The 14,066-nt window shown below is 51.1% G+C and overlaps 1 protein-coding gene across 1 annotated transcript in view; it reads left to right on the top strand.

Annotated features, from left to right (window-relative positions):
• Nucleotides 1-8,552: 8,552 nt before the first annotated feature.
• SLCO2B1 (solute carrier organic anion transporter family member 2B1) overlaps nucleotides 8,553-14,066 on the top strand; it is a 29,227-nt gene continuing 23,713 nt past the window's right edge. The window contains exon 1 of the mRNA XM_039697037.1: nucleotides 8,553-8,692. The gene's annotated coding sequence lies outside the window, so the exon portion shown is untranslated. The remainder of the gene's footprint in view (nucleotides 8,693-14,066) is intronic.

The following is a 14,066-nucleotide window of genomic DNA, read 5'->3' as shown; positions in this document are numbered from 1 at the left end:
AATTTTATATATCTATATATACACACATACACATACAGGACCTCTTCTGCTCTTTCTAGACATATTCCAATGTCCTACACAGGGAAGCCAGAAAATTGAACTGGAAGGAGTCCTGAGAGGTCCCTGGGTTCCCCCACACAAAAACAGAGATGTAGATATCCCTGTAAGGGTTTTTCTTAGGATATTGAGGTGATAAAGAACTTGTAACTATTTTTTGTTGCTGTTGCTCAGGTCAATAGCAGATGAAGGGAAGAAATAGGGTCTTGGTCAGAAATCTAATCCCATAAACTAAGGGCAGCCCCTGGGAACAGAGGAGACAAATTACCCTCAGTCTGCAACGTATGCACACAACTGTCTCTGCTGTCCAAATTAGTAATTTCAGATTTAATTTTGATTGCAAAGCACATCCCAGCTTCACGGTCCTTAAACTGCTGCAGGCCAAACTTTGGGGGTTACAAGCCGAAAAGAGAGGCTGCTGCTTCAGCTGGCTTTGAAAAAGGTGCTCTTCACAACCAATAAAAATAAATGTGCCCACAGCACAATAGCTTGTACAGATTCTCTACTGTTGTAAATCACAAGTGCAGTTTCCCTCTCCAGGTTCAAAACATGCAGATTGCCAGCAAGTAACCATAACAAACAAACAAGGATTAAAAAAAAAAAAAAGCAAGAAGGCTATTGTACAAAGCACAATTTGAACTGCACATTCTCTCTAAATTAATAATGAAAATATTTTAAAGTCATCAGAAAAGGAGATTTTAAAAGAATCTTTCTTTTTCACAGATGCAGTAGTGGTTAAAAGGACCTGAGTATTCCCAGCTAAAAGACTTCCCACCAGAGCATATTCCTGACATTTATCAGGCCATAAACAAACACCCACTGAGGAGCAGCACGCTACCCTTAATTAAACAACAACAGTTGGATGGGGGAGGGAGCGGGAAAGGAAATAATAGTAATTTAGTTTAACTGGGGAAACATGAGCAGCCTTCTAATGCAGCCACAAATGCAACCAGTGGCTCAGAAGCACAACCTCTGCATTTAATGCTCCAGGCACCAAAGCACTGGGCAGGGTTGGGCACAGGGGCATTGCTGGATCAGGCCCCTTTTGCTGGTGGCACCACACAGAGTTGCTGTACCTGTAGTTTTAACAGTGGATAAAATGAATTTATCATCATCAGATGATCATGGAATGGTTTGGCTTGGAAGGGATCCTGGAAGGGATCACCCAGTGCCACCCCTGCCATGGCAGGGACACCTCCCACTGTCCCAGGCTGCTCCCAGCCCACCCTGGCCTTGGTCACTGCCAGGGATCCAGAGGCAGCCAAAGCTTCTCTGGGAAATCAGCCTATTTTTCTTTTTCTTACAAAAAATAAAATATTCTTTAAGCTTTGCTCCTGCAAGTGAATCTGGTCCCCAGTTTGCCCAGAAAGGAGCAATATTCAATAAGCAGGACTTTGAATTGATGCTGCTATTTTTTGGTCTCTGGCACTTAAAGGACTGTAACAACAAAGTAGAGAGCAGGAGCAGCGTGGTGGAATCTGTTCAGAATGCAGATATGGGGTGGGTTTGGGAAAGGATTCATGGGACTGAGGGCCTGCTGCACTGGGGAGAGCCAGCTCAGGGCTGGAGCTGCTGGGCAACCATTCCAGTAATTCCAGAGCATGGGAAGCTTCACTCTAATATGGCTTTTAAGAGTGAAAATACACTGGTAATAACTACACTAAGTAACCATTAATAATGACCACACTAAATAACTATTAACAATTACTACACTAAATAACCACTAATAGTAACTGCACTGGTAAAGGAGGATAATAAAATTCAATAAAGAACAAAAGTTTCAATTTCCCTTTAAAAAAACTCCCCATAATTTAACATACAAATTTGATGTTCTGGATAAGACATTCTGCACAGGGATCTGGGAAAGTTTAAAAGCTGGTTCAAAAAGCTTGGAATTGTGTGCTCAACTCTTACAAAAAGTTCTAAGGCTTGAGATGCAAATTTGGAAATGGCTCACTTGGCACAGTGTCTTACAAGGGAGAGTAACTTCAAGTGAAAGCTTTAATTAGCTCAGCATTTAGCAATGTTATTAAGTTATCTTTTGTGGAAAAAGCCCTGGAAAGCACAATCTTAATGTAGCTGAGACATGCCAATTCCATACATAAAAAATGGGAAGGACAGGATTTATTATCCTGAAAAGCAGGGGAACATTTACTTTTATGCATTACAGCAGGAGCTTTAAATAACAACTGTGGCAGCTTGCAGGATGTGTTTTCAGAGCAGCTCTTTGCTTCAGCAGATCCCTGCACAGAACCCTGGATAGAACTGGCTCCAGAGAGGTGTGAACACCAATTCTGGACTTTCAGGGCTCATTTTCAGGTACCTGGAGGTGAATAACCACAGTGGCCTCATCCCACTCCGGTGTCTCCCTTTTTCCCAGGTCTTTGGGATCAGTCAGGCCAGACATGAGAAGGAAGGGGGTTGTATTTATTTTTTTGGATGTGTTTATTCCTTGGGCTGTGTTTATTCCTTTAGCCCATGATGTGGGTGCCCAGAAGCATTTTCTAGGGTCTGACACACTTGGTGACAGTGCACTGAGCAGGGCAGCACAAAGGAGGCTCACCAAACCATCTGGGGCAGGGCTGGAATCCCAGGAAAGTCCCTGGGGATCCAGGTGGGATGAGCTCTGCAGACAAGACAATAGCTGGGTTTATGGAAGCACAGAGCTGCAGCAGGGGATAAATCACATTGTTGAGGGAAGGACATCAAATCAGGGTAGGGAAGCTTTGCACTAATCCTGTGTTGTAATGTCAGCTTAGAAATTTGGAACTTTGATGAGTTCAGAGATTGACTTAAAGCTCTTTAATTTGGCTTCCTGGTATTTAATCTCTTAACTTTGCGTTCTTAATCAAAACTCTCTGCGGATCTTTAATCTTGTGTGTACAGACTGGGAGATTAGAGGCCCTGAGCTGCCTCTGGCACACAGCTGGAGCTCCCCTTTGCCTTCTCCTGCCCCCAGAGGCATTCCAGACCTGGGCAGAGGTCTGGGGAGAGAAAGGAAAGCCCATAAATATCCTCTGGCAGAGAACAACTCTTCAGCAAAGAGTTAAAATCCATCAGAGTCCCGGGTGTGTTTCTCTTAAAACATTCCAATTCATTTCAAACTCCCTCCACTTTCCATGGTAGTCCTGGAAACATTTTATTTACCTCATTGTCACTGCTGGTTATCCTGGTTTATCTGTTCCTGAATTATTCAAATTACTTAAAAAGCGGCAAAGTCTATGGAAAAATAATTTCCCAAAGTTCGGCAGGAGTTTTGAACTGTGTTCAACTGTTCAATTTAGTTTGCTGCCAGTGAGCCAGAATTAAACTTTCCTTAATCTGGATTGTTTCCTTACAGAGCACATACAGCTGGACAGAGCAGCAAAAGTCATCTGGGGGTTTATTTGGAGGAGCAGGGAAAGGTCAGAAGGAAAAAGACATTTGCTATACAGACCAGCAAATAAACACAGGAAAAAACTGCTCAGTGAATAAAAAGAATGTTTCCAGTGTGCCTTCTGACACCCTGATTTTTGTGCAGTGCCTTTGCAACACAAATGTTACTCACAGAACACAAGGATTAAGATGAGATCTTCCTCCCTCCCTTGAGGAAGATTAGGAAACTTTTAAGAAACATCCCTGAAACCTGGAATGATTTAAAACCTGTGTGAAGTAATTTTAAAAACCCTGGGGAGTAATGACCAATGTTACACCACTTCTCCATGTTTTTCATATTGTATGAATAGCACAAAGTAATTTTTTAAGGGATGAAAACCAGAAGCAGGATATCAGCAAAAGGGGCAAGACCTCTCTTGAGTCTTGCACAACATGTTTCTCATACACACAGACACACACACACACACATATATATATAATATAAAAAAAAAAAATATATATATATATATATACCATAAATTATGTTCTAGTGAACAAGAGAGTCCTGAATCCTACTACACAGTCCTGCTGCACGTTGGTTTCTGATGTGAGAACAGAACCCAAGAGTTGTTTTTTTGGGGCAGGATCTTAGACAGGATCTCCATCTTCCACCAGGGCCACCTGCAGAAGGTGGCTGTGAATCACAATTCAGCTCCAGGAGATCACATTTCTCCCCAAGGTGTTTTCCCTGGAAGCTGCAACACCCAAATATCTCAAATTGCAGCTCCCTGGGAGGACAAACCCAAAGTGCCACCGATGCCCTGGTCCCTGGCACAGCAGGGTTTTGATGGACAGACACCCAAATTTGTGACCCTGCGAGCAAAACCCTAGGAATGGGAATGGAGTCCTGGAATCCCCGAATCCCTGAGGCTGGAAAAGACCCCTGAGCCCCAGCTGTGCCCCATGCCCACCTTGGCCCAGCCCGGAGCACTGAGTGCCACGTCCAGCCCTTCCTGGGGCACTCCAGGGACAAACACCTGGGAGTTTGGGAATTCCCAGCGGCGGCAGCACTGAGCCTTCCCCCCTGCCCTGGTTTATTGTCCCCATGAAGAGCTCCACAGGGAAATCCACGGGCAAAGAGCATTTCTGGGATCACAAAGCTGATCCTCAGAGCAGGAGAAAAGCAGGAGGAATGGGCTGCAGCCTTGTTCCCACCAGGTTTCAGGCTGTATCCTCACACTTTTACAGCCTGGTGTAAAATGCACTCCCCGGGTTGAGGCAGAACTGTTTGGTTTTAGGATGAGGCAGAAATAATTTTTTGAAGGCTTAAATAAAGGATTTTTCAAAGCTGTTTTTGTGATTGGAATCACATACAGGTCATTTTCCATTACTAAGAAAAAGCCTGTGAAGTACTTGGAAATTTCTCAGAACTGTAAAGCAATAATCACCTTTGAGATAATGATTTTCTTTTTATGACACCAGTACCCTCTTGCTTTTAACATTTGCATTTTAATACCTCAGGAACAAAGACTTTCCCACATATTGTTCCAACAAAAAGCTGCTTTCCAGTCTAGCTTGTAATTTTTCAATCAAATTAATAACCCTTAAAGCACTTTTATTGCTGAGGGTATTTGAAGAGTTTTGTAAAAAGATAACTGCATTTTCTGTAACATTACGGGGGAAAATTGCCACATGGATGTGAACTAACAAGTTTGGGGGTTTTTAAACTGATGAGTGACAGATAAAGGGTAAGTTCCTGCCAGCACCTGTGTGTCGCTGATTTGACAAGTATTTAATCCATGTAGCAGATAAAAATGAGCTTGGAACTTCTTAATTCTTCTTTAAATACACTCAGTTAATCTGGCACAGTGTTAGTGCGACAGATCCCACTGCAGCTTCTCAGCAAAATAATGCGACAATTCAACATCCATGCTATAATAATTGTATTATCTATATTAATTTATATTTATATTTATATTTATATTTATATTTATATTTATATTTATATTTATATTTATATTTATATTTTTTACTATTTTATCTCCACTAACTCTTTGTAGGCAGTTTCATGGCACCAGCTCAGAGCTGGAAGTGATGCTGTGTAAAAGGGGTAATAGCAAACCTTTTCTTCAGAATTTTAAAACCTCTCCTCCTTTAGATATAAGCAATAGAAGCTCCTTGAACTAACAGCACATTAAATATTAGAAAGTGTTTAAACGCCTTTAGGCATCCAAATGCAGGACGCGGCATTTGCCCGTCTGTTTTGCCCCATTTGTGTACAAATAGTTTAAATTGCTTTCCGGCTCGGTTTCTCGGGGGTTTTTAAGGAAGACGTTTGGACGGCGTTGCTCTCCCGCAGGAGCAGCCAGGCAGCAATTCCAAGCTCGTGCTGCCATCTGCGGTTCCGAGCTGGAAAGGGACGGGCAGGGACACCTTCCCCCGGGCCAGGCTGCTCCAGCCCGGCCTGGAACACCCCCAGCAATGGGGCAGCCACTTGTGCATTAAAAAATTAAATCGTCATTTTAAAAAACACAAATATTTTCCTTTTTTCCTTTTTTTTTTTTTTTTCTGTTAAGAAAATAATGCAAAAGTCTCTTCTTGCTGTGGAAATCCTGTGATTTCCCAATTCCCGTTTCCCAGAATCTGACACATCCTGGTCTTATTTCCTTTGGTGGTGATTTGGGATTTTTCATTAACAGAGAGGACAAATTATTCGCTTTGGTTCTGACTGAAATGCCCAAAAGCAGATGACCCTTTCCTGTTGTCCTCTGCAGGTATTACAAATACAGACATTAAAAGGCAGGATCCAAGCAGGGATTCAGAAGGCAGCCCCAAAATTCATGGAGGCAAGGCAGCTGATTACCACCAGCCCCCCAATTTAAATCCCAGCTCTGCAAACAATTTCTGCACAATCCCAAACGTTTGCATCCCAGCTTTCGGCTGGCACGCTGTGAGGATCAGCAGAGCCCAGATGTGAAATCCCAGCCCTAACCCGGCTGGTTTTTCCAGCCCCACAGGCAGAAGAGGATCAGCCCCAGCCCCACAAGTGGCCACAGCTCCCATTTCCCACTCAGGACACTGAGCTGCTCCTTTCCAATCCCAGCTGAAGCCTTGGGCCAAGAGAGAGTTGGAACAAGCAGCAGAACCTGGGCAGTTGTGGGATCCCTGATTTTCCAGGCTGGAAGCCTGGATTTCTTTATCTGTGCACATCTCTCATCTCAGATGTGAGGTTTGGCAACCTCTTTGCACCACTAAGCGCTGCTATCATTTCCTGTGAACTGCTCCCGAGCGTTCCAAGGAACACTCCTCCCTACACAACCTCCGGAGCACTCAGCCCCCTCACCCGACCCAGCACCTGCTTGCTTCTAATCGGAATTGCCCTTTTGGGAGGCACTCGGGGGCTGCACATCCCAACATCTGGAGGCCCCACATGTCCTGAAAGATGAAGGAGCAGCGGGAATGTCTTGGCCAGAGAGCGGCAGCAGCAGGCAGGACACGCTCCAGAGGCACCGGGAGAAGCGCTGCCCTGCTCCCAGCGCCCTGGGCTCGGGGGTTTGACAGCTCCGCCTCCCTGCCACGGGCAGGGACACTTCCACTGTCCCAGGAGGCTCCAAGCCCTGGCCAGCCTGGATGAGCATCCCTGGGGAGCATCCCGCGGGGATGTCCCGGAGCTGGGACGCAGAGCAGCGGGACGAGGGGCTCCGGGCACCGCCTGGATGGAGCAGCAGCGGGAGCAGCTCGGGACGAGAGCTGAGGAGGAGTCATTAGATGGTGCTCTTCTTCCATGGAATGTCGCAGCGGGAGATCCCTGCCTCTCCCTTCCCGGCTATCCCCCTGTCCCTGCCGCTCTCCGGGCGTGTCGGGGCTCTTTGGGGTGTCTGCCTCACGCTGCCCCGCAGCTGCACACTCTCCTCTTCCCCTGGGCCACTGCCCCTCCCAGCCCCCAATCCTCCCGTTCCGGGCGTCCTGGGGGATGCTCTGTGCCCAGGAAGGAGCTGTGCAGCTGTGAAATATTAATAATATCTGTTTCCATCTAATAATGCCCTCCTGCAGCCCTGCAGAGGCGGTGCAGCTGATGAGGTTCCCTCCCTCTGCAGGGCAGCACGGCTCGGGGTCACTCGGGTGCAGAGTGCTCTGGGACACGCTGGTGTGGCTGTCTCCTGCCCAGACAAACATCCCTCTGCTGCCAGCGCTAATAAAGGGGTTGTTTAATTACTCTGTAATGAGCCGGTGCACAGGAAGCGGATGATGCTCCCTTGGGAAACACCAAATCCCTCTGCCCAGCGTGTCCTGTGGGCTGTCCCACCCTCAGAGCCCAAGAAATGCAGGAGGGGAAGGTCTGTGCCTTTCTCTGCCCCACCACCACCCTGAGAGGGGAAATATCCCATTCGGAGCTGGGATAGCCTGGAGCTTCCTGTGGCTTCTGGGATGGAAGGAGATCAGGGAACTCTCCCTCCATCCTTACATCCCCCGGGACAGGACTCTGCAGCTCTCCTGCTCTCCAAGCTGCAGATCTGTGAAATCCAAGTGAGAATTTGCCCTGGCAAAGCTCGCCTGTGTTTGTGCACCTGTCTGCTGGCAGAGCTGGGGTGCTCACCTGGAGAGGAGCAGCTCCAGGAGAGCTGGAGAGGGACTGTGGACAAGGCATGGAGGGACAGGACACAGGGAATGGCTATCCAGAGGGCAGGAATGGATGGGCCTGCCTGTTTGTTAACTTCTCCAGTTCCAGTCTGGAAAAGCCTCAGTGGTCTGAGCAAGAGACTGCTGGAGAGACCTTGAAAATAAATAGTCCAGGGTTAGATAAACAAAGTTTCCCTTTCCCAAATCCCAGGATTACACCACGTCTTCAAAATGTACAGGGAGAAAAACCCTGCAGATGAGGCAAACTGAACAAGAAAATGAACGCAAGGAAACTGCCCTGGAGGAACGGGACCCTTGCAGGGAGGGGAGAGGGGACTGGAGCCGGGGATGGAGGGAAAGCCAAGCCCAGTTTGGACTGGGACTGGGTGAGCAGCTGCCAAAGCAAACCGCACAGCTCTGTGGTTCTGGGATTGCAGCTTCGGGAAAAAGAAAACACAGAAATAAAAGAAACGCTATTGAAAGCGATTGCCAAAGTTGAGTGCGCTCCGGCTTTTAAAAGTGCAGGCGAAGCCCCACCCTCCAGGCAGCCTTCCCCACCTCCGGCGGCAGGAAAAGGAGCGAATGGCCCCGGCTGGGCTGGCAGAGGGACGGTCCGGCTGCCGGCAGCGGGGTGAGCTCCGGGAGAGCCCCGGGACGAGCGGTGAGTAGGGCAGCCAGGATGGCTCCGCTGCCGGGAGGGCTCTGCCCGCCGTGGACTTTCTGCAAGGCTCCTGCTGGGCGCAGCTGGCACAAAGCGAGGAGTGTCACCAGCCTGCTCCGTGCCAGCCTCTGCACGTGTGCCCTGTCGCTCCCTCTCTGCTTGTGCTTCATTATCTGAGCGTCTTTTTTATCCCCACTGAGGCAGCCCCGCTTATTTCTCCTGCTGCAGGGAGTTTTCCCATTTTCCCAGTGCTGCCCCGGCGGGTTTGTCCCATGGTTTCACTTCTCCTGTGAGGGCAATGGCTCTTTGCAGCCCAGATGTTGGTGGGTCTGACCTGCCACAGGGAGCCTGGCCGAGCCAGAGCTCTCCAGCAGGGAGGAGAACTGATCCTGCAGCCCCAGAGCCATGCAAGGCTCTGGGGTCAGTGCTGAGCTGCTCCTGCCTGGCTTTTCCTTGGCTCCAGGGCTCTGGGAGCAGCAAGCTGCCGGGTTTCTGCTGGGTTGCTGCTGGCTCCTGCAAGCAGGGAGCTGCTGTGTCCCGTCAAGCCTTTGGGGTGGGTACATCCCCAGGGAGCCAGCCGTGGGAACAGCCTGTCCTCCCCGGAGCACGGATTTTAGGTTCAGGGTGGGGTTGGCCACACCTGCTGCCTCTGTCAGGTGGCAGCTGGGGTGTCCCTGCTGGGCATGGGGACAAGGGGACTGGTCTGCAGGGCTGGGCTGGGCACGTGTCCCCTCCTGAGGGGCCTGCTGCTCTGATTCCACCTCTGGAGATGGGCACCCAAGGGCAAGGATACCCCTGTGTCAGCAGGGAATGGCACTGCATGTCCCAAAAAACGCTGGCTGCCCCTGGACCTCTGGCAGTGCCCCAGGCCAGGCTGGACACTGGGGCTTGGAGCAGCCTGGGACAGTGGGAGGTGTCCCTGCCATGGCAGGGGGTGGCACTGGGTGGGCTTTAACCTCCCTGCAACCCAAAGCCTCTTGTGATTGTTGAGCTGTGCAGCCTGAGCAAGGTTCTCCCCCCACCTTGGAAGCACAGACACATCCAGAGCTCCTCCCTGCTTTGGCCAATTCCCTCGGAAAGCTCCTCCTGAGGGGCTCCTGAGGAGCCCCTGGCCCCAAGGTGGCCGTGAGAGCCCTTTGCCTGCCAGCCCCCTGCTTGTTGTTATTGTGTGCTTGTTTTACAACACACTCTCCTTCCTCCTCGAGTCCCCTGCTGCTTTCCCAGTTTCCCAGTGTTTCCCAGCCATCCTGCTGGGCACAGGTGGCGTTTCCAGGCTCTGCAATGCCTCCCCAAAGCCCCGAGCCCTGCAGGGCTGTTTGGCCTCCTCCTTCGCTGCAGCAGCCCGGGGCTCTCTGGGGACCTTGGTGTGGTCCCAGCTAGATCCCAGCCCCGGTTCCTCCATGGCTCCTGGCTCCCAGTCTGCTCCCAGTGCTTCCCTGGGGGTGCTGCTCTGCCATGCTCTGCCCTGCACCTGCCACGTGTGCCCTGGCTGGGGACAGATGAAATATTGACTGTCTTGGGTCATGGTGTGGCTGAGTGTGGCTTTGGGGGATGGCCTGGGGGCTTCACTCCCCCCTCAGCACCTGCCATTGGCACCCCAGCCTTTGGAAAGGTGATTTTCCAAGGAAGCGGAGGCAGCGTGGGAGGCAGAGCGGGCGCTGAGGGGAATTCCTGGCTTGGGACATGATTGGAACACCACAAGGCTCTGAGGCGCCATCCAGGGAAAGCTGGGAGTGAGCGCGTGGCTGGAGAAACCCCAGGACAAGATCACGCCCAGGGATGCAGGAAAGGGCTTGTTGCTGCCAGGCAGCTCGCTGGGCCAGCTGTGCCTCCAGCTGCAGGGCTGGGCACTCCAGAAGATAATTCCATTTCCACTGGACTCTCTGTCCTTCCAAGTGTACAGATGGCAGTGCAGTCCACCAGTGTTAAATAATGGAAGAAGGACCTGGAGTAGTTCCCTCTTGCCCAAAATAGCAGCGTTTCCTCCTTTTCCTGTGCCAGCTCCAGCCCCACCAGCTGCTCCGGGCTGGGGCTTCACTCCAGCACTTTCTCCTTGTCCAGCACCCAGAAATGTCACCAGGTCTGTCCCACCCACAGTGTTTCCTCTGCTGTTCACAGCCAGCTCCTCTCTTGCTGGCTAAGGAATTTTCACACTTCTCCTAAACTCTACTCAGTTCCCTTTCCTGGCAGCAGCATTTCCCTGCTCCTGTTCATCCATCCATCCATCCATCCATCCATCCATCCATCCATCCATCCATCCAGCCATCCATCCCTGTTGCTTGCAGGTGGCCAGCATCATTCCCAGCTCCTGGTGAAGCAGGTTTTACTGGCCAGCTCCAAAATTTGGGGATGCTCTGGTTGGTAATCCCTGGGTTAGTGTGGAGGGGGTAAAGAGCTACCCTGGAATGTCCCTTGGAAAGAAATGTTCAGGATTGGGGTGCAGCTGCTCCTCATGGAATACTCAGCGTGAGGAGCAGGTCTGTGGTCCTGGGCAGACCATGAGTGCAGATGGAGGATCTGGGCTTTTTTGGGACTTTTTTTTGTCAGAAATTACAGATAATAAATAGCAAACAGGCTCTGGTTTGCTCCAGGAGGTCTCGGCTCCAGGGAGCTGCTGGGGTTTCCACTCAGGATGTGCATTTGAGGCACGGGGCCACTGCAGAGGCTCTTGCTCCTTGTTTTGCAACAGCTTCCCCTTCAAAAAGTTCATTTTTCTCACCAGAGGTGTCTGTGTCCCTGGAGCCACTCTGGCTCTGCCCGTTTCCTCCAGCTGCTCCTCGCACTGCAAAGTCTCACAGCTTTCAGGGGAACTCAGCAAAAAATCTGTGTTTTTCTCAGTTTTCACTCCTGTCCAAGCAGCAGTGAAGTACAGAGGGGAAAAAACATCAGGAAGGTATTTATGGTGTATGAACCCCAAATGGGGGAAGCTGTGGTTTGGGATCACTTCCCTTCAGGCTTCTCTTGGCAGGTGTTTGTCCACAGAGCCAAGCGCTGCCTGCAGCCTGTGGAAAAGCAGATTCCTGATGGAGAGAGGAATCCCACGAGAGCCTGGAAAGCAGCAGGGGCAGAGGGTGAGGAGGGGGTCTTGGGGGGCTGCAGACCCTGACAGCTCCACAGCCCTGGGCAGCCTTTGGAATCAAAGCCAAGCGAGTGATTCATGGAATGATGCAATTCCAGCCTGGCTGCTTATGTAACTCCAGAGCCATCTCCCTGAGCCAGAGGCTCTGGGGTCCCCTCCCTCCCCTCCGAGAGCCACAGCTGCTCCAGGGCGCTTCCCCTGGGAGGAAAAGTCACCCCAGGTGGGATGGATGGATGACAGGCAGTGACACAAGAGTCCCCATCTCTGGTTTGGTGCTGCCAGGTGAGCTCCAGCTCCTTCCCCACATCCTGCAGTGCTGGAGCAGGTGAGGATCCTCCAGGAAGGGCTCCAGCCCTGGCAGGGAGAGGCAGGGAGCTCTGGGAGATCTCAGCTCACACCTGGGAGCAGGGTTTCATCACTCCCAAAGCAGAGGGGTACCAGGGCGGGGCTGGAGCCTCTCCCTCATTGCCTGTGCTTGCAGGTCATGCATTTCAACACCAGTTTTCCTTTTCCTCTCATTTTTAACCTCCAGTAATGTTTTCCTATTCTAACTTCTTGTAAGATTTCTGTCATCTGTGGCCCATTTCTCATTGCACAGAGTCACTGAGCTGGGCCCATCTAATTTTCACTTTCTTTTTGCCACATGGTGCAAGACAGAAACAGCTCTCGGGCACATCTCTGCCTCCCTTTTCATTCCCTGTCTTTTTCCATGCTGTGTATCCACTGCCTTTCCCTTCTGTTCTGTTATAAAGCATCTTTGCACCCACATTTTCCGGGCCAGCTTCCCCTTTACCCCAGGCACGCTCATAAATACACACCCTGACACCCTTCCAGCCTTGCTGACAGGGAGGCAAAATTATTCAGCAGAAGGAAGACAGATTCCAGAATATTTGCTGGCATTTCGCTCCCCTGCTGGGGTTTAATTTGCTGTGTTACATTGGCTGTTATTTACTCACGCTCTGCTGAGCCCAGCGTGTGCCTCTCCCTGCTCAGCCGAGGGGAGCAGCTGGTGATGAAGGCTTTGGGTGGAGAAACAGCCTCGGGAATGGGACAGAGTGCTGAGCACCCAGCCCAGACCCTGTTGGCACAGCCAGCACCGTGGTGCAGCTCCCAGACGGGGTTTGGGGCATTTCTGCTGCCCTGGTGTCAAAGGAGAGGCAGCCTGGGGACAAGTGGAGCATCTTAATCCGTGCTGCAAATGGTTTGGGAGATTGTCACAGATACAGGCAGTGACAGGGGAAAGGCTTCCCACTGCCAGAGGGCAGGGTTACGTGGGATCTGGGGAAGGAATTCCTTCCTGTGGCTGCCCCTGGATCCCTGGAAAATCCCAAGGCCAGGCTGGATGGGGCTGGAGCAGCCTGGGACAGTGGAAGGTGTCCCTGCCATGGCAGGGGTGGCACTGGGTGGGTTTTAAGGTCCCTCCCAGCCCAAGGAATTCTCTGCCCAGATGGGGGTTATCCCCAGCCTGCAGCTCCCTGCAGTCACAGTCCCCTGGGAGCAGGGAGGAGGTGCCAGGCGGGTGAGGCTGGGATTCCTGGCAGAATTTCAGTGGCATCACTTGGTGTGAGACTGAGCTCAGCTGCCCGTGCCTGCTGCAGCCGGGGAGTGCCATGCCTGGCCTTTCTGAGGGCTGCAGTGACCCAGGACAGAAGTGGGGAGAAAACTGGGCTTTGAGGACAAATCCTGCACCTGTAGCTGAAGGAACAACAGCAGCTGATGGATCTGCAACACTCTGAATGACCATCCATCCATCCATCCATCCATCCATCCATCCATCCATCCTTTTTTTTTTCTAATCAGTTTATTTGATGTCCTCTCTGCTGGAGCAAAGTACTTTTCTGTTTAGTTTCGTTCCTAAGGGAGAGCTGGGTGAGATGGGCGGGCTCTGAGGGCAGGGGTTTATCCTCACTTTGATCTGCTGCCAAACCCTGCGGTGTTTGAGAACTCTGCTGACCCCCAGCTGCCCTCCCTCCTGCACACGTTTAAAGGAGAGCGTGGAAAGGATGACAGGCTGCTGCTGCACACCACTGGGTTTGTGGTTTGCAGGTCTAATGAGGGACAAAGTCCTTAGCACGGTAACCAGGACATGGAGCCTGCTTCCAGCCCCAGAGCGCTCCCATCCCTGGCAATCCAGGCTCCTTTGGGTTTCCTGCCTTTGGTGTTCCACCCTTTTCCCCCCTGAGCATCGAGGGGCTGCAGCAGCAAGGCCAGGGCTGTCAATAATTCACCGGGGCTGGAGCCAGGCAGGTGCCCCTGCCCCAGCCCTGCTGAACCCTCCAGGGGCCGGGGAGCTTT

Source organism: Passer montanus, unplaced genomic scaffold (genome assembly GCF_014805655.1).
Source record: "Passer montanus isolate IOZ18808 unplaced genomic scaffold, ASM1480565v1 scaffold116, whole genome shotgun sequence".
Lineage (NCBI taxonomy): Eukaryota > Metazoa > Chordata > Aves > Passeriformes > Passeridae > Passer > Passer montanus.
Note: the sequence above shows the minus strand (reverse complement) of the source record. Positions and strands in the feature narration are given on the sequence as shown.